The sequence below is a fragment of the Hyperolius riggenbachi genome, chromosome 4, assembly GCF_040937935.1.
Source record: "Hyperolius riggenbachi isolate aHypRig1 chromosome 4, aHypRig1.pri, whole genome shotgun sequence".
Lineage (NCBI taxonomy): Eukaryota > Metazoa > Chordata > Amphibia > Anura > Hyperoliidae > Hyperolius > Hyperolius riggenbachi.
Window position 1 is genome coordinate 7923810 of NC_090649.1, and position 15699 is coordinate 7939508.

Genomic DNA, 15699 nt, shown 5'->3' on the forward strand with positions numbered 1-15699 from the left:
AATAGACCACTTTATGGAACAAAAAGCATCGCTGTTTCTGCCCAGTTTCGAGCTGGGGACCTTTTGCGTGTAAAGGAAACGTGATAACCACTACACTACAGAAACCTCCGGTGGAAACTGATTGCAATTTTGCTACCAAGAAGAAAGCAGTGCTCGCATAGGAACATAGACAACTGGCATATTGGGAACTAATACTCAAAAGAACCTTCCACATGAGAAAGGGAGCAATAAAGTAGCTATGAGAGGTAACAACATCTAAAATGTTGGGCTTAGGTCAATAGAGTATGCTTGAGTAAAAAAAAAGGCATTCGGGAATAGAAAGGTGGGGAGGGGAAAGACAACCATGGCATGCAGCAAAATATCATAAGTCTTAACTACTGGGAAAGCCTGAACTTTGCAGATGATGCGACGGCAACCAAAGTGACAGTACTTGGAGAAGGGCTGGATAGGAAGAAGACAAGGGAGGTTGGAGTCAAAGGCAAATTCCAGGCAATATAAACTTACAAAGCAGGTGGTAGGACAGTTGTACTTCTAGATAGTGCAGTATCTAGGGAGAAGGAAAAGAGACAAAGCTTGGTGTTTTGCAAGTTGAGTTTTAGATCTCTCTTAGATGGATATGCATGTAGGGATGGCTGAGAGGCAGTCTGAAAGAGGCTATTAGCAGTTGCCTGAGAAAGTGAGTGAAGAAAAGACACTGGCCAGTCACATTGAGGGCCAGCTTGCAAGCGTATGGAGCAAGGGAAGGAGGAGTGCTTTGGATGGCAAAAAGTTAAAGGTAGACACTGTTTCTGCCCGGTTTCAAACCGGGGACCTTTCGCGTGTGAGGCGAACGTGATAACCACTACAGTACAGAAACCAGACACTTCTTGCGTGTCCTGGAGCTCCGAAAGAGGAAAAGTAGAGCTTTTCATGAATATCATTAAGCCAGACAGGTAAAGACTCATGCATGCGTAAGTGGAGCCTGCGTGAAAAGGAAAGAAGACCAGAGAAAAAGCCATGTTTCTGCCCAGTTTCGAACTGGGGACCTTTCGCGTGTTAGGCAAACGTGATAACCACTACACTACAGAAACCACCTACACTTCTCAGGGTGTACCCACAAGCGGCTCATTTTACCCAAGCAAAGCTTGTTTTAACCACGTGCAGCTCATTTTAACCAAACGCAGCTCATTTTAACCACACGCAACAACTAGGATCCACATCTGTCCTGATCAAGCTAACACGCTACTTTGGACTAACTCCAGCTCTTTTGCTTGGAGACAACTGGATCAAGAGGAGTAGGCAGACTAATGTTAGTTTTGTCAAGGTGCAGCTAGCATTGGAGGCCAAAAATCTTCTTTAGAAAGGAGGGGAATAGACCACTTTATGGAACAAAAAGCATCGCTGTTTCTGCCCAGTTTCGAGCTGGGGACCTTTTGCGTGTAAAGCAAACGTGATAACCACTACACTACAGAAACCTCCGGTGGAAACTGATTGCAATTTTGCTACCAAGAAGAAAGCAGTGCTCGCATAGGAACATAGACAACTGGCATATTGGGAACTAATACTCAAAAGAACCTTCCACATGAGAAAGGGAGCAATAAAGTAGCTATGAGAGGTAACAACATCTAAAATGTTGGGCTTAGGTCAATAGAGTATGCTTGAGTAAAAAAAAAGGCATTCGGGAATAGAAAGGTGGGGAGGGGAAAGACAACCATGGCATGCAGCAAAATATCATAAGTCTTAACTACTGGGAAAGCCTGAACTTTGCAGATGATGCGACGGCAACCAAAGTGGCAGTACTTGGAGAAGGGCTGGATAGGAAGAAGACAAGGGAGGTTGGAGTCAAAGGCAAATTCCAGGCAATATAAACTTACAAAGCAGGTGGTAGGACAGTTCTACTTCTAGATAGTGCAGTATCTAGGGAGAAGGAAAAGAGACAAAGCTTGGTGTTTTGCAAGTTGAGTTTTAGATCTCTCTTAGATGGATATGCATGTAGGGATGGCTGAGAGGCAGTCTGAAAGAGGCTATTAGCAGTTGCCTGAGAAAGTGAGTGAAGAAAAGACACTGGCCAGTCACATTGAGGGCCAGCTTGCAAGCGTATGGAGCAAGGGAAGGAGGAGTGCTTTGGATGGCAAAAAGTTAAAGGCAGACACTGTTTCTGCCCGGTTTCGAACCGGGGACCTTTCGCAAGTGAGGTGAACGTGATAACCACTACACTACAGAAACCAGACACTTCTTGCTTGTCCTGGAGCCCCGAAAGAGGAAAAGTAGAGCTTTTCATGAATATGATTAAGCCACACAGGTAAAGACTCATGCATGCGTAAGTGGAGCCTGCGTGAAAAGGAAAGAAGACCAGAGAAAAAGCCATGTTTCTGCCCAGTTTCGAACTGGGGACCTTTCGCGTGTTAGGCGAACGTGATAACCACTACACTACAGAAACCACCTACACTTCTCAGGGTGTACCCACAAGCGGCTCATTTTACCCAAGCAAAGCTTGTTTTAACCACGTGCAGCTCATTTTAACCACACGCAGCTCATTTTAACCACACGCAACAACTAGGATCCACATCTGTCCTGATCAAGCTAACACGCTACTTTGGACTAACTCCAGCTCTTTTGCTTGGAGACAACTGGATCAAGAGGAGTAGGCAGACTAATGTTAGTTTTGTCAAGGTGCAGCTAGCATTGGAGGCCAAAAATCTTCTTTAGAAAGGAGGGGAATAGACCACTTTATGGAACAAAAAGCATCGCTGTTTCTGCCCAGTTTCGAGCTGGGGACCTTTTGCGTGTAAAGCAAACGTGATAACCACTACACTACAGAAACCTCCGGTGGAAACTGATTGCAATTTTGCTACCAAGAAGAAAGCAGTGCTCGCATAGGAACATAGACAACTGGCATATTGGGAACTAATACTCAAAAGAACCTTCCACATGAGAAAGGGAGCAATAAAGTAGCTATGAGAGGTAACAACATCTAAAATGTTGGGCTTAGGTCAATAGAGTATGCTTGAGTAAAAAAAAAGGCATTCAGGAATAGAAAGGTGGGGAGGGGAAAGACAACCATGGCATGCAGCAAAATATCATAAGTCTTAACTACTGGGAAAGCCTGAACTTTGCAGATGATGCGACGGCAACCAAAGTGGCAGTACTTGGAGAAGGGCTGGATAGGAAGAAGACAAGGGAGGTTGGAGTCAAAGGCAAATTCCAGGCAATATAAACTTACAAAGCAGGTGGTAGGACAGTTCTACTTCTAGATAGTGCAGTATCTAGGGAGAAGGAAAAGAGACAAAGCTTGGTGTTTTGCAAGTTGAGTTTTAGATCTCTCTTAGATGGATATGCATGTAGGGATGGCTGAGAGGCAGTCTGAAAGAGGCTATTAGCAGTTGCCTGAGAAAGTGAGTGAAGAAAAGACACTGGCCAGTCACATTGAGGGCCAGCTTTCAAGCGTATGGAGCAAGGGAAGGAGGAGTGCTTTGGATGGCAAAAAGTTAAAGATAGACACTGTTTCTGCCCGGTTTCGAACCGGGGACCTTTCGCATGCGAGGCGAACGTGATAACCACTACACTACAGAAACCAGACACTTCTTGCTTGTCCTGGAGCCCCGAAAGAGGAAAAGTAGAGCTTTTCATGAATATGATTAAGCCAGACAGGTAAAGACTCATGCATGCGTAAGTGGAGCCTGCGTGAAAAGGAAAGAAGACCAGAGAAAAAGCCATGTTTCTGCCCAGTTTCGAACTGGGGACCTTTCGCGTGTTAGGCAAATGTGATAACCACTACACTACAGAAACCACCTACACTTCTCAGGGTGTACCCACAAGCGGCTCATTTTACCCAAGCAAAGCTTGTTTTAACCACGTGCAGCTCATTTTAACCACACGCAGCTCATTTTAACCACACGCAACAACTAGGATCCACATCTGTCCTGATCAAGCTAACACGCTACTTTGGACTAACTCCAGCTCTTTTGCTTGGAGACAACTGGATCAAGAGGAGTAGGCAGACTAATGTGAGTTTTGTCAAGGTGCAGCTAGCATTGGAGGCCAAAAATCTTCTTTAGAAAGGAGGGGAATAGACCACTTTATGGAACAAAAAGCATCGCTGTTTCTGCCCAGTTTCGAGCTGGGGACCTTTTGCGTGTAAAGCAAACGTGATAACCACTACACTACAGAAACCTCCGGTGGAAACTGATTGCAATTTTGCTACCAAGAAGAAAGCAGTGCTCGCATAGGAACATAGACAACTGGCATATTGGGAACTAATACTCAAAAGAACCTTCCACATGAGAAAGGGAGCAATAAAGTAGCTATGAGAGGTAACAACATCTAAAATGTTGGGCTTAGGTCAATAGAGTATGCTTGAGTAAAAAAAAAGGCATTCGGGAATAGAAAGGTGGGGAGGGGAAAGACAACCATGGCATGCAGCAAAATATCATAAGTCTTAACTACTGGGAAAGCCTGAACTTTGCAGATGATGCGACGGCAACCAAAGTGGCAGTACTTGGAGAAGGGCTGGATAGGAAGAAGACAAGGGAGGTTGGAGTCAAAGGCAAATTCCAGGCAATATAAACTTACAAAGCAGGTGGTAGGACAGTTCTACTTCTAGATAGTGCAGTATCTAGGGAGAAGGAAAAGAGACAAAGCTTGGTGTTTTGCAAGTTGAGTTTTAGATCTCTCTTAGATGGATATGCATGTAGGGATGGCTGAGAGGCAGTCTGAAAGAGGCTATTAGCAGTTGCCTGAGAAAGTGAGTGAAGAAAAGACACTGGCCAGTCACATTGAGGGCCAGCTTGCAAGCGTATGGAGCAAGGGAAGGAGGAGTGCTTTGGATTGCAAAAAGTTAAAGGTAGACACTGTTTCTGCCCGGTTTCGAACCGGGGACCTTTCGCATGTGAGGCGAACGTGATAACCACTACACTACAGAAACCAGACACTTCTTGCTTGTCCTGGAGCCCCGAAAGAGGAAAAGTAGAGCTTTTCATGAATATGATTAAGCCACACAGGTAAAGACTCATGCATGCGTAAGTGGAGCCTGCGTGAAAAGGAAAGAAGACCAGAGAAAAAGCCATGTTTCTGCCCAGTTTCGAACTGGGGACCTTTCGGGTGTTAGGCGAACGTGATAACCACTACACTACAGAAACCACCTACACTTCTCAGGGTGTACCCACAAGCGGCTCATTTTACCCAAGCAAAGCTTGTTTTAACCACGTGCAGCTCATTTTAACCACACGCAGCTCATTTTAACTACACGCAACAACTAGGATCCACATCTGTCCTGATCAAGCTAACACGCTACTTTGGACTAACTCCAGCTCTTTTGCTTGGAGACAACTGGATCAAGAGGAGTAGGCAGACTAATGTGAGTTTTGTCAAGGTGCAGCTAGCATTGGAGGCCAAAAATCTTCTTTAGAAAGGAGGGGAATAGACCACTTTATGGAACAAAAAGCATCGCTGTTTCTGCCCAGTTTCGAGCTGGGGACCTTTTGCGTGTAAAGGAAACGTGATAACCACTACACTACAGAAACCTCCGGTGGAAACTGATTGCAATTTTGCTACCAAGAAGAAAGCAGTGCTCGCATAGGAACATAGACAACTGGCATATTGGGAACTAATACTCAAAAGAACCTTCCACATGAGAAAGGGAGCAATAAAGTAGCTATGAGAGGTAACAACATCTAAAATGTTGGGCTTAGGTCAATAGAGTATGCTTGAGTAAAAAAAAAGGCATTCGGGAATAGAAAGGTGGGGAGGGGAAAGACAACCATGGCATGCAGCAAAATATCATAAGTCTTAACTACTGGGAAAGCCTGAACTTTGCAGATGATGCGACGGCAACCAAAGTGGCAGTACTTGGAGAAGGGCTGGATAGGAAGAAGACAAGGGAGGTTGGAGTCAAAGGCAAATTCCAGGCAATATAAACTTACAAAGCAGGTGGTAGGACAGTTCTACTTCTAGATAGTGCAGTATCTAGGGAGAAGGAAAAGAGACAAAGCTTGGTGTTTTGCAAGTTGAGTTTTAGATCTCTCTTAGATGGATATGCATGTAGGGATGGCTGAGAGGCAGTCTGAAAGAGGCTATTAGCAGTTGCCTGAGAAAGTGAGTGAAGAAAAGACACTGGCCAGTCACATTGAGGGCCAGCTTGCAAGCGTATGGAGCAAGGGAAGGAGGAGTGCTTTGGATGGCAAAAAGTTAAAGGTAGACACTGTTTCTGCCCGGTTTCGAACCGGGGACCTTTCGCAAGTGAGGTGAACGTGATAACCACTACACTACAGAAACCAGACACTTCTTGCTTGTCCTGGAGCCCCGAAAGAGGAAAAGTAGAGCTTTTCATGAATATGATTAAGCCACACAGGTAAAGACTCATGCATGCGTAAGTGGAGCCTGCGTGAAAAGGAAAGAAGACCAGAGAAAAAGCCATGTTTCTGCCCAGTTTCGAACTGGGGACCTTTCGCGTGTTAGGCGAACGTGATAACCACTACACTACAGAAACCACCTACACTTCTCAGGGTGTACCCACAAGCGGCTCATTTTACCCAAGCAAAGCTTGTTTTAACCACGTGCAGCTCATTTTAACCACACGCAGCTCATTTTAACCACACGCAACAACTAGGATCCACATCTGTCCTGATCAAGCTAACACGCTACTTTGGACTAACTCCAGCTCTTTTGCTTGGAGACAACTGGATCAAGAGGAGTAGGCAGACTAATGTTAGTTTTGTCAAGGTGCAGCTAGCATTGGAGGCCAAAAATCTTCTTTAGAAAGGAGGGGAATAGACCACTTTATGGAACAAAAAGCATCGCTGTTTCTGCCCAGTTTCGAGCTGGGGACCTTTTGCGTGTAAAGCAAACGTGATAACCACTACACTACAGAAACCTCCGGTGGAAACTGATTGCAATTTTGCTACCAAGAAGAAAGCAGTGCTCGCATAGGAACATAGACAACTGGCATATTGGGAACTAATACTCAAAAGAACCTTCCACATGAGAAAGGGAGCAATAAAGTAGCTATGAGAGGTAACAACATCTAAAATGTTGGGCTTAGGTCAATAGAGTATGCTTGAGTAAAAAAAAAGGCATTCAGGAATAGAAAGGTGGGGAGGGGAAAGACAACCATGGCATGCAGCAAAATATCATAAGTCTTAACTACTGGGAAAGCCTGAACTTTGCAGATGATGCGACGGCAACCAAAGTGGCAGTACTTGGAGAAGGGCTGGATAGGAAGAAGACAAGGGAGGTTGGAGTCAAAGGCAAATTCCAGGCAATATAAACTTACAAAGCAGGTGGTAGGACAGTTCTACTTCTAGATAGTGCAGTATCTAGGGAGAAGGAAAAGAGACAAAGCTTGGTGTTTTGCAAGTTGAGTTTTAGATCTCTCTTAGATGGATATGCATGTAGGGATGGCTGAGAGGCAGTCTGAAAGAGGCTATTAGCAGTTGCCTGAGAAAGTGAGTGAAGAAAAGACACTGGCCAGTCACATTGAGGGCCAGCTTGCAAGCGTATGGAGCAAGGGAAGGAGGAGTGCTTTGGATGGCAAGAAGTTAAAGATAGACACTGTTTCTGCCCGGTTTCGAACCGGGGACCTTTCGCATGCGAGGCGAACGTGATAACCACTACACTACAGAAACCAGACACTTCTTGCTTGTCCTGGAGCCCCGAAAGAGGAAAAGTAGAGCTTTTCATGAATATGATTAAGCCAGACAGGTAAAGACTCATGCATGCGTAAGTGGAGCCTGCGTGAAAAGGAAAGAAGACCAGAGAAAAAGCCATGTTTCTGCCCAGTTTCGAACTGGGGACCTTTCGCGTGTTAGGCAAACGTGATAACCACTACACTACAGAAACCACCTACACTTCTCAGGGTGTACCCACAAGCGGCTCATTTTACCCAAGCAAAGCTTGTTTTAACCACGTGCAGCTCATTTTAACCACACGCAGCTCATTTTAACCACACGCAACAACTAGGATCCACATCTGTCCTGATCAAGCTAACACGCTACTTTGGACTAACTCCAGCTCTTTTGCTTGGAGACAACTGGATCAAGAGGAGTAGGCAGACTAATGTGAGTTTTGTCAAGGTGCAGCTAGCATTGGAGGCCAAAAATCTTCTTTAGAAAGGAGGGGAATAGACCACTTTATGGAACAAAAAGCATCGCTGTTTCTGCCCAGTTTCGAGCTGGGGACCTTTTGCGTGTAAAGCAAACGTGATAACCACTACACTACAGAAACCTCCGGTGGAAACTGATTGCAATTTTGCTACCAAGAAGAAAGCAGTGCTCGCATAGGAACATAGACAACTGGCATATTGGGAACTAATACTCAAAAGAACCTTCCACATGAGAAAGGGAGCAATAAAGTAGCTATGAGAGGTAACAACATCTAAAATGTTGGGCTTAGGTCAATAGAGTATGCTTGAGTAAAAAAAAAGGCATTCGGGAATAGAAAGGTGGGGAGGGGAAAGACAACCATGGCATGCAGCAAAATATCATAAGTCTTAACTACTGGGAAAGCCTGAACTTTGCAGATGATGCGACGGCAACCAAAGTGGCAGTACTTGGAGAAGGGCTGGATAGGAAGAAGACAAGGGAGGTTGGAGTCAAAGGCAAATTCCAGGCAATATAAACTTACAAAGCAGGTGGTAGGACAGTTCTACTTCTAGATAGTGCAGTATCTAGGGAGAAGGAAAAGAGACAAAGCTTGGTGTTTTGCAAGTTGAGTTTTAGATCTCTCTTAGATGGATATGCATGTAGGGATGGCTGAGAGGCAGTCTGAAAGAGGCTATTAGCAGTTGCCTGAGAAAGTGAGTGAAGAAAAGACACTGGCCAGTCACATTGAGGGCCAGCTTGCAAGCGTATGGAGCAAGGGAAGGAGGAGTGCTTTGGATTGCAAAAAGTTAAAGGTAGACACTGTTTCTGCCCGGTTTCGAACCGGGGACCTTTCGCATGTGAGGCGAACGTGATAACCACTACACTACAGAAACCAGACACTTCTTGCTTGTCCTGGAGCCCCGAAAGAGGAAAAGTAGAGCTTTTCATGAATATGATTAAGCCACACAGGTAAAGACTCATGCATGCGTAAGTGGAGCCTGCGTGAAAAGGAAAGAAGACCAGAGAAAAAGCCATGTTTCTGCCCAGTTTCGAACTGGGGACCTTTCGCGTGTTAGGCAAACGTGATAACCACTACACTACAGAAACCACCTACACTTCTCAGGGTGTACCCACAAGCGGCTCATTTTACCCAAGCAAAGCTTGTTTTAACCACGTGCAGCTCATTTTAACCACACGCAGCTCATTTTAACTACACGCAAAAACTAGGATCCACATCTGTCCTGATCAAGCTAACACGCTACTTTGGACTAACTCCAGCTCTTTTGCTTGGAGACAACTGGATCAAGAGGAGTAGGCAGACTAATGTGAGTTTTGTCAAGGTGCAGCTAGCATTGGAGGCCAAAAATCTTCTTTAGAAAGGAGGGGAATAGACCACTTTATGGAACAAAAAGCATCGCTGTTTCTGCCCAGTTTCGAGCTGGGGACCTTTTGCGTGTAAAGGAAACGTGATAACCACTACACTACAGAAACCTCCGGTGGAAACTGATTGCAATTTTGCTACCAAGAAGAAAGCAGTGCTCGCATAGGAACATAGACAACTGGCATATTGGGAACTAATACTCAAAAGAACCTTCCACATGAGAAAGGGAGCAATAAAGTAGCTATGAGAGGTAACAACATCTAAAATGTTGGGCTTAGGTCAATAGAGTATGCTTGAGTAAAAAAAAAGGCATTCGGGAATAGAAAGGTGGGGAGGGGAAAGACAACCATGGCATGCAGCAAAATATCATAAGTCTTAACTACTGGGAAAGCCTGAACTTTGCAGATGATGCGACGGCAACCAAAGTGGCAGTACTTGGAGAAGGGCTGGATAGGAAGAAGACAAGGGAGGTTGGAGTCAAAGGCAAATTCCAGGCAATATAAACTTACAAAGCAGGTGGTAGGACAGTTGTACTTCTAGATAGTGCAGTATCTAGGGAGAAGGAAAAGAGACAAAGCTTGGTGTTTTGCAAGTTGAGTTTTAGATCTCTCTTAGATGGATATGCATGTAGGGATGGCTGAGAGGCAGTCTGAAAGAGGCTATTAGCAGTTGCCTGAGAAAGTGAGTGAAGAAAAGACACTGGCCAGTCACATTGAGGGCCAGCTTGCAAGCGTATGGAGCAAGGGAAGGAGGAGTGCTTTGGATGGCAAAAAGTTAAAGGTAGACACTGTTTCTGCCCAGTTTCGAACCGGGGACCTTTCGCGTGTGAGGCGAACGTGATAACCACTACACTACAGAAACCAGACACTCCTTACTTGTCCTGCAGCCCCAAAAGAGGAAGAGTAGAGCTTTTCATGAATATGATTAAGCCAGACAGGTAAAGACTCATGCATGCGTAAGTGGAGCCTGCGTGAAAAGGAAAGAAGACCAGAGAAAAAGCCATGTTTCTGCCCAGTTTCGAACTGGGGACCTTTCGCATGTTAGGCGAACGTGATAACCACTACACTACAGAAACCACCTACACTTCTCAGGGTGTACCCACAAGCGGCTCATTTTACCCAAGCAAAGCTTGTTTTAACCACGTGCAGCTCATTTTAACCACACGCAGCTCATTTTAACCACACGCAACAACTAGAATCCACATCTGTCCTGATCAAGCTAACACGCTACTTTGGACTAACTCCAGCTCTTTTGCTTGGAGACAACTGGATCAAGAGGAGTAGGCAGACTAATGTTAGTTTTGTCAAGGTGCAGCTAGCATTGGAGGCCAAAAATCTTCTTTAGAAAGGAGGGGAATAGACCACTTTATGGAACAAAAAGCATCGCTGTTTCTGCCCAGTTTCGAGCTGGGGACCTTTTGCGTGTAAAGCAAACGTGATAACCACTACACTACAGAAACCTCCGGTGGAAACTGATTGCAATTTTGCTACCAAGAAGAAAGCAGTGCTCGCATAGGAACATAGACAACTGGCATATTGGGAACTAATACTCAAAAGAACCTTCCACATGAGAAAGGGAGCAATAAAGTAGCTATGAGAGGTAACAACATCTAAAATGTTGGGCTTAGGTCAATAGAGTATGCTTGAGTAAAAAAAAAGGCATTCAGGAATAGAAAGGTGGGGAGGGGAAAGACAACCATGGCATGCAGCAAAATATCATAAGTCTTAACTACTGGGAAAGCCTGAACTTTGCAGATGATGTGTCGGCAACCAAAGTGGCAGTACTTGGAGAAGGGCTGGATAGGAAGAAGACAAGGGAGGTTGGAGTCAAAGGCAAATTCCAGGCAATATAAACTTACAAAGCAGGTGGTAGGACAGTTCTACTTCTAGATAGTGCAGTATCTAGGGAGAAGGAAAAGAGACAAAGCTTGGTGTTTTGCAAGTTGAGTTTTAGATCTCTCTTAGATGGATATGCATGTAGGGATGGCTGAGAGGCAGTCTGAAAGAGGCTATTAGCAGTTGCCTGAGAAAGTGAGTGAAGAAAAGACACTGGCCAGTCACATTGAGGGCCAGCTTGCAAGCGTATGGAGCAAGGGAAGGAGGAGTGCTTTGGATGGCAAAAAGTTAAAGATAGACACTGTTTCTGCCCGGTTTCGAACCGGGGACCTTTCGCGTGTGAGGCGAACGTGATAACCACTACACTACAGAAACCAGACACTTCTTGCTTGTCCTGGAGCCCCGAAAGAGGAAAAGTAGAGCTTTTCATGAATATGATTAAGCCAGACAGGTAAAGACTCATGCATGCGTAAGTGGAGCCTGCGTGAAAAGGAAAGAAGACCAGAGAAAAAGCCATGTTTCTGCCCAGTTTCGAACTGGGGACCTTTCGCGTGTTAGGCGAATGTGATAACCACTACACTACAGAAACCACCTACACTTCTCAGGGTGTACCCACAAGCGGCTCATTTTACCCAAGCAAAGCTTGTTTTAACCACGTGCAGCTCATTTTAACCACACGCAGCTTATTTTAACTACACGCAACAACTAGGATCCACATCTGTCCTGATCAAGCTAACACGCTACTTTGGACTAACTCCAGCTCTTTTGCTTGGAGACAACTGGATCAAGAGGAGTAGGCAGACTAATGTGAGTTTTGTCAAGGTGCAGCTAGCATTGGAGGCCAAAAATCTTCTTTAGAAAGGAGGGGAATAGACCACTTTATGGAACAAAAAGCATCGCTGTTTCTGCCCAGTTTCGAGCTGGGGACCTTTTGCGTGTAAAGGAAACGTGATAACCACTACACTACAGAAACCTCCGGTGGAAACTGATTGCAATTTTCCTACCAAGAAGAAAGCAGTGCTCGCATAGGAACATAGACAACTGGCATATTGGGAACTAATACTCAAAAGAACCTTCCACATGAGAAAGGGAGCAATAAAGTAGCTATGAGAGGTAACAACATCTAAAATGTTGGGCTTAGGTCAATAGAGTATGCTTGAGTAAAAAAAAAGGCATTCGGGAATAGAAAGGTGGGGAGGGGAAAGACAACCATGGCATGCAGCAAAATATCATAAGTCTTAACTACTGGGAAAGCCTGAACTTTGCAGATGATGCAACGGCAACCAAAGTGGCAGTACTTGGAGAAGGGCTGGATAGGAAGAAGACAAGGGAGGTTGGAGTCAAAGGCAAATTCCAGGCAATATAAACTTACAAAGCAGGTGGTAGGACAGTTCTACTTCTAGATAGTGCAGTATCTAGGGAGAAGGAAAAGAGACAAAGCTTGGTGTTTTGCAAGTTGAGTTTTAGATCTCTCTTAGATGGATATGCATGTAGGGATGGCTGAGAGGCAGTCTGAAAGAGGCTATTAGCAGTTGCCTGAGAAAGTGAGTGAAGAAAAGACACTGGCCAGTCACATTGAGGGCCAGCTTGCAAGCGTATAGAGCAAGGGAAGGAGGAGTGCTTTGGATGGCAAAAAGTTAAAGGTAGACACTGTTTCTGCCCGGTTTCGAACCGGGGACCTTTCGCGTGTGAGGCGAACGTGATAACCACTACACTACAGAAACCAGACACTTCTTGCTTGTCCTGGAGCCCCGAAAGAGGAAAAGTAGAGCTTTTCATGAATATGATTAAGCCAGACAGGTAAAGACTCATGCATGCGTAAGTGGAGCCTGCGTGAAAAGGAAAGAAGACCAGAGAAAAAGCCATGTTTCTGCCCAGTTTCGAACTGGGGACCTTTCACGTGTTAGGCGAACGTGATAACCACTACACTACAGAAACCACCTACACTTCTCAGGGTGTACCCACAAGCGGCTCATTTTACCCAAGCAAAGCTTGTTTTAACCACGTGCAGCTCATTTTAACCACACGCAGCTCATTTTAACCACACGCAACAACTAGGATCCACATCTGTCCTGATCAAGCTAACACGCTACTTTGGACTAACTCCAGCTCTTTTGCTTGGAGACAACTGGATCAAGAGGAGTAGGCAGACTAATGTGAGTTTTGTCAAGGTGCAGCTAGCATTGGAGGCCAAAAATCTTCTTTAGAAAGGAGGGGAATAGACCACTTTATGGAACAAAAAGCATCGCTGTTTCTGCCCAGTTTCGAGCTGGGGACCTTTTGCGTGTAAAGCAAACGTGATAACCACTACACTACAGAAACCTCCGGTGGAAACTGATTGCAATTTTGCTACCAAGAAGAAAGCAGTGCTCGCATAGGAACATAGACAACTGGCATATTGGGAACTAATACTCAAAAGAACCTTCCACATGAGAAAGGGAGCAATAAAGTAGCTATGAGAGGTAACAACATCTAAAATGTTGGGCTTAGGTCAATAGAGTATGCTTGAGTAAAAAAAAAGGCATTCGGGAATAGAAAGGTGGGGAGGGGAAAGACAACCATGGCATGCAGCAAAATATCATAAGTCTTAACTACTGGGAAAGCCTGAACTTTGCAGATGATGCGACGGCAACCAAAGTGGCAGTACTTGGAGAAGGGCTGGATAGGAAGAAGACAAGGGAGGTTGGAGTCAAAGGCAAATTCCAGGCAATATAAACTTACAAAGCAGGTGGTAGGACAGTTCTACTTCTAGATAGTGCAGTATCTAGGGAGAAGGAAAAGAGACAAAGCTTGGTGTTTTGCAAGTTGAGTTTTAGATCTCTCTTAGATGGATATGCATGTAGGGATGGCTGAGAGGCAGTCTGAAAGAGGCTATTAGCAGTTGCCTGAGAAAGTGAGTGAAGAAAAGACACTGTCCAGTAACATTGATGGCCAGCTTGCAAGCGTATGGAGCAAGGGAAGGAGGAGTGCTTTGGATGGCAAAAAGTTAAAGGTAGACACTGTTTCTGTCCGGTTTCGAACCGGGAACTTTTTGCGTGTGAGCCGAACGTGATAACCACTACACTACAGAAACCAGACACTTCTTGCTTGTCCTGGAGCCCCGAAAGAGGAAAAGTAGAGCTTTTCATGAATATGATTAAGCCAGACAGGTAAAGACTCATGCATGCGTAAGTGGAGCCTGCGTGAAAAGGAAAGAAGACCAGAGAAAAAGCCATGTTTCTGCCCAGTTTCGAACTGGGGACCTTTCACGTGTTAGGCGAACGTGATAACCACTACACTACAGAAACCACCTACACTTCTCAGGGTGTACCCACAAGCGGCTCATTTTACCCAAGCAAAGCTTGTTTTAACCACGTGCAGCTCATTTTAACCACACGCAGCTCATTTTAACCACACGCAACAACTAGGATCCACATCTGTCCTGATCAAGCTAACACGCTACTTTGGACTAACTCCAGCTCTTTTGCTTGGAGACAACTGGATCAAGAGGAGTAGGCAGACTAATGTGAGTTTTGTCAAGGTGCAGCTAGCATTGGAGGCCAAAAATCTTCTTTAGAAAGGAGGGGAATAGAACACTTTATGGAACAAAATGCATCGCTGTTTCTGCCCAGTTTCGAGAAGGGGACCTTTTGCGAGTAAAGCAAACGTGATAACCACTACACTACAGAAACCTCCGGTGGAAACTGATTGCAATTTTGCTACCAAGAAGAAAGCAGTGCTCGCATAGGAACATAGACAACTGGCATATTGGGAACTAATACTCAAAAGAACCTTCCACATGAGAAAGGGAGCAATAAAGTAGCTATGAGAGGTAACAACATCTAAAATGTTGGGCTTAGGTCAATAGAGTATGCTTGAGTAAAAAAAAAGGCATTCGGGAATAGAAAGGTGGGGAGGGGAAAGACAACCATGGCATGCAGCAAAATATCATAAGTCTTAACTACTGGGAAAGCCTGAACTTTGCAGATGATGCAACGGCAACCAAAGTGGCAGTACTTGGAGAAGGGCTGGATAGGAAGAAGACAAGGGAGGTTGGAGTCAAAGGCAAATTCCAGGCAATATAAACTTACAAAGCAGGTGGTAGGACAGTTCTACTTCTAGATAGTGCAGTATCTAGGGAGAAGGAAAAGAGACAAAGCTTGGTGTTTTGCAAGTTGAGTTTTAGATCTCTCTTAGATGGATATGCATGTAGGGATGGCTGAGAGGCAGTCTGAAAGAGGCTATTAGCAGTTGCCTGAGAAAGTGAGTGAAGAAAAGACACTGGCCAGTCACATTAAGGGGCCAGCTTGCAAGCGTATGGAGCAAGGGAAGGAGGAGTGCTTTGGATGGCAAAAAGTTAAAGGTAGACACTGTTTCTGCCCAGTTTCGAACCGGGGACCTTTCGCGTGTGAGGCGAACGTGATAACCACTACACTACAGAAACCAG

The 15699-nt window shown here is 45.0% G+C and overlaps 33 non-coding genes across 33 annotated transcripts; all 33 read right to left on the reverse strand.

Moving 5' to 3' along the window:
- Positions 1-32: 32 nt before the first annotated feature.
- Positions 33-105, reverse strand: TRNAV-UAC (transfer RNA valine (anticodon UAC)). Its single transcript has one exon. It is a non-coding gene; the product is annotated as a tRNA-Val (tRNA).
- Positions 106-783: 678 nt separating this feature from the next.
- TRNAV-CAC (transfer RNA valine (anticodon CAC)) lies at positions 784-856 on the reverse strand. The gene has a single exon. It is a non-coding gene; the product is annotated as a tRNA-Val (tRNA).
- Positions 857-997: 141 nt separating this feature from the next.
- Positions 998-1070, reverse strand: TRNAV-AAC (transfer RNA valine (anticodon AAC)). The gene has a single exon. It is a non-coding gene; the product is annotated as a tRNA-Val (tRNA).
- Positions 1071-1381: 311 nt separating this feature from the next.
- On the reverse strand, positions 1382-1454 carry TRNAV-UAC (transfer RNA valine (anticodon UAC)). Its single transcript has one exon. It is a non-coding gene; the product is annotated as a tRNA-Val (tRNA).
- Positions 1455-2132: 678 nt separating this feature from the next.
- Positions 2133-2205, reverse strand: TRNAV-CAC (transfer RNA valine (anticodon CAC)). Its single transcript has one exon. It is a non-coding gene; the product is annotated as a tRNA-Val (tRNA).
- A 141-nt stretch (positions 2206-2346) lies between these two features.
- On the reverse strand, positions 2347-2419 carry TRNAV-AAC (transfer RNA valine (anticodon AAC)). Its single transcript has one exon. It is a non-coding gene; the product is annotated as a tRNA-Val (tRNA).
- Positions 2420-2730: 311 nt separating this feature from the next.
- On the reverse strand, positions 2731-2803 carry TRNAV-UAC (transfer RNA valine (anticodon UAC)). The gene has a single exon. It is a non-coding gene; the product is annotated as a tRNA-Val (tRNA).
- Positions 2804-3481: 678 nt separating this feature from the next.
- TRNAA-CGC (transfer RNA alanine (anticodon CGC)) lies at positions 3482-3554 on the reverse strand. Its single transcript has one exon. It is a non-coding gene; the product is annotated as a tRNA-Ala (tRNA).
- Positions 3555-3695: 141 nt separating this feature from the next.
- On the reverse strand, positions 3696-3768 carry TRNAV-AAC (transfer RNA valine (anticodon AAC)). Its single transcript has one exon. It is a non-coding gene; the product is annotated as a tRNA-Val (tRNA).
- Positions 3769-4079: 311 nt separating this feature from the next.
- Positions 4080-4152, reverse strand: TRNAV-UAC (transfer RNA valine (anticodon UAC)). Its single transcript has one exon. It is a non-coding gene; the product is annotated as a tRNA-Val (tRNA).
- A 678-nt stretch (positions 4153-4830) lies between these two features.
- Positions 4831-4903, reverse strand: TRNAV-CAC (transfer RNA valine (anticodon CAC)). Its single transcript has one exon. It is a non-coding gene; the product is annotated as a tRNA-Val (tRNA).
- A 141-nt stretch (positions 4904-5044) lies between these two features.
- Positions 5045-5117, reverse strand: TRNAV-AAC (transfer RNA valine (anticodon AAC)). Its single transcript has one exon. It is a non-coding gene; the product is annotated as a tRNA-Val (tRNA).
- A 311-nt stretch (positions 5118-5428) lies between these two features.
- On the reverse strand, positions 5429-5501 carry TRNAV-UAC (transfer RNA valine (anticodon UAC)). The gene has a single exon. It is a non-coding gene; the product is annotated as a tRNA-Val (tRNA).
- A 678-nt stretch (positions 5502-6179) lies between these two features.
- On the reverse strand, positions 6180-6252 carry TRNAV-CAC (transfer RNA valine (anticodon CAC)). Its single transcript has one exon. It is a non-coding gene; the product is annotated as a tRNA-Val (tRNA).
- Positions 6253-6393: 141 nt separating this feature from the next.
- TRNAV-AAC (transfer RNA valine (anticodon AAC)) lies at positions 6394-6466 on the reverse strand. The gene has a single exon. It is a non-coding gene; the product is annotated as a tRNA-Val (tRNA).
- Positions 6467-6777: 311 nt separating this feature from the next.
- TRNAV-UAC (transfer RNA valine (anticodon UAC)) lies at positions 6778-6850 on the reverse strand. Its single transcript has one exon. It is a non-coding gene; the product is annotated as a tRNA-Val (tRNA).
- A 678-nt stretch (positions 6851-7528) lies between these two features.
- TRNAA-CGC (transfer RNA alanine (anticodon CGC)) lies at positions 7529-7601 on the reverse strand. Its single transcript has one exon. It is a non-coding gene; the product is annotated as a tRNA-Ala (tRNA).
- A 141-nt stretch (positions 7602-7742) lies between these two features.
- Positions 7743-7815, reverse strand: TRNAV-AAC (transfer RNA valine (anticodon AAC)). The gene has a single exon. It is a non-coding gene; the product is annotated as a tRNA-Val (tRNA).
- A 311-nt stretch (positions 7816-8126) lies between these two features.
- TRNAV-UAC (transfer RNA valine (anticodon UAC)) lies at positions 8127-8199 on the reverse strand. Its single transcript has one exon. It is a non-coding gene; the product is annotated as a tRNA-Val (tRNA).
- Positions 8200-8877: 678 nt separating this feature from the next.
- TRNAV-CAC (transfer RNA valine (anticodon CAC)) lies at positions 8878-8950 on the reverse strand. Its single transcript has one exon. It is a non-coding gene; the product is annotated as a tRNA-Val (tRNA).
- A 141-nt stretch (positions 8951-9091) lies between these two features.
- On the reverse strand, positions 9092-9164 carry TRNAV-AAC (transfer RNA valine (anticodon AAC)). Its single transcript has one exon. It is a non-coding gene; the product is annotated as a tRNA-Val (tRNA).
- Positions 9165-9475: 311 nt separating this feature from the next.
- TRNAV-UAC (transfer RNA valine (anticodon UAC)) lies at positions 9476-9548 on the reverse strand. The gene has a single exon. It is a non-coding gene; the product is annotated as a tRNA-Val (tRNA).
- A 678-nt stretch (positions 9549-10226) lies between these two features.
- TRNAV-CAC (transfer RNA valine (anticodon CAC)) lies at positions 10227-10299 on the reverse strand. Its single transcript has one exon. It is a non-coding gene; the product is annotated as a tRNA-Val (tRNA).
- Positions 10300-10440: 141 nt separating this feature from the next.
- Positions 10441-10513, reverse strand: TRNAV-AAC (transfer RNA valine (anticodon AAC)). Its single transcript has one exon. It is a non-coding gene; the product is annotated as a tRNA-Val (tRNA).
- A 311-nt stretch (positions 10514-10824) lies between these two features.
- On the reverse strand, positions 10825-10897 carry TRNAV-UAC (transfer RNA valine (anticodon UAC)). The gene has a single exon. It is a non-coding gene; the product is annotated as a tRNA-Val (tRNA).
- A 678-nt stretch (positions 10898-11575) lies between these two features.
- On the reverse strand, positions 11576-11648 carry TRNAV-CAC (transfer RNA valine (anticodon CAC)). The gene has a single exon. It is a non-coding gene; the product is annotated as a tRNA-Val (tRNA).
- Positions 11649-11789: 141 nt separating this feature from the next.
- TRNAV-AAC (transfer RNA valine (anticodon AAC)) lies at positions 11790-11862 on the reverse strand. Its single transcript has one exon. It is a non-coding gene; the product is annotated as a tRNA-Val (tRNA).
- Positions 11863-12173: 311 nt separating this feature from the next.
- On the reverse strand, positions 12174-12246 carry TRNAV-UAC (transfer RNA valine (anticodon UAC)). The gene has a single exon. It is a non-coding gene; the product is annotated as a tRNA-Val (tRNA).
- Positions 12247-12924: 678 nt separating this feature from the next.
- Positions 12925-12997, reverse strand: TRNAV-CAC (transfer RNA valine (anticodon CAC)). Its single transcript has one exon. It is a non-coding gene; the product is annotated as a tRNA-Val (tRNA).
- A 141-nt stretch (positions 12998-13138) lies between these two features.
- On the reverse strand, positions 13139-13211 carry TRNAV-AAC (transfer RNA valine (anticodon AAC)). The gene has a single exon. It is a non-coding gene; the product is annotated as a tRNA-Val (tRNA).
- A 311-nt stretch (positions 13212-13522) lies between these two features.
- On the reverse strand, positions 13523-13595 carry TRNAV-UAC (transfer RNA valine (anticodon UAC)). Its single transcript has one exon. It is a non-coding gene; the product is annotated as a tRNA-Val (tRNA).
- An 892-nt stretch (positions 13596-14487) lies between these two features.
- TRNAV-AAC (transfer RNA valine (anticodon AAC)) lies at positions 14488-14560 on the reverse strand. The gene has a single exon. It is a non-coding gene; the product is annotated as a tRNA-Val (tRNA).
- A 1063-nt stretch (positions 14561-15623) lies between these two features.
- On the reverse strand, positions 15624-15696 carry TRNAV-CAC (transfer RNA valine (anticodon CAC)). Its single transcript has one exon. It is a non-coding gene; the product is annotated as a tRNA-Val (tRNA).
- Between the last annotated feature and the right edge of the window lie 3 nt (positions 15697-15699).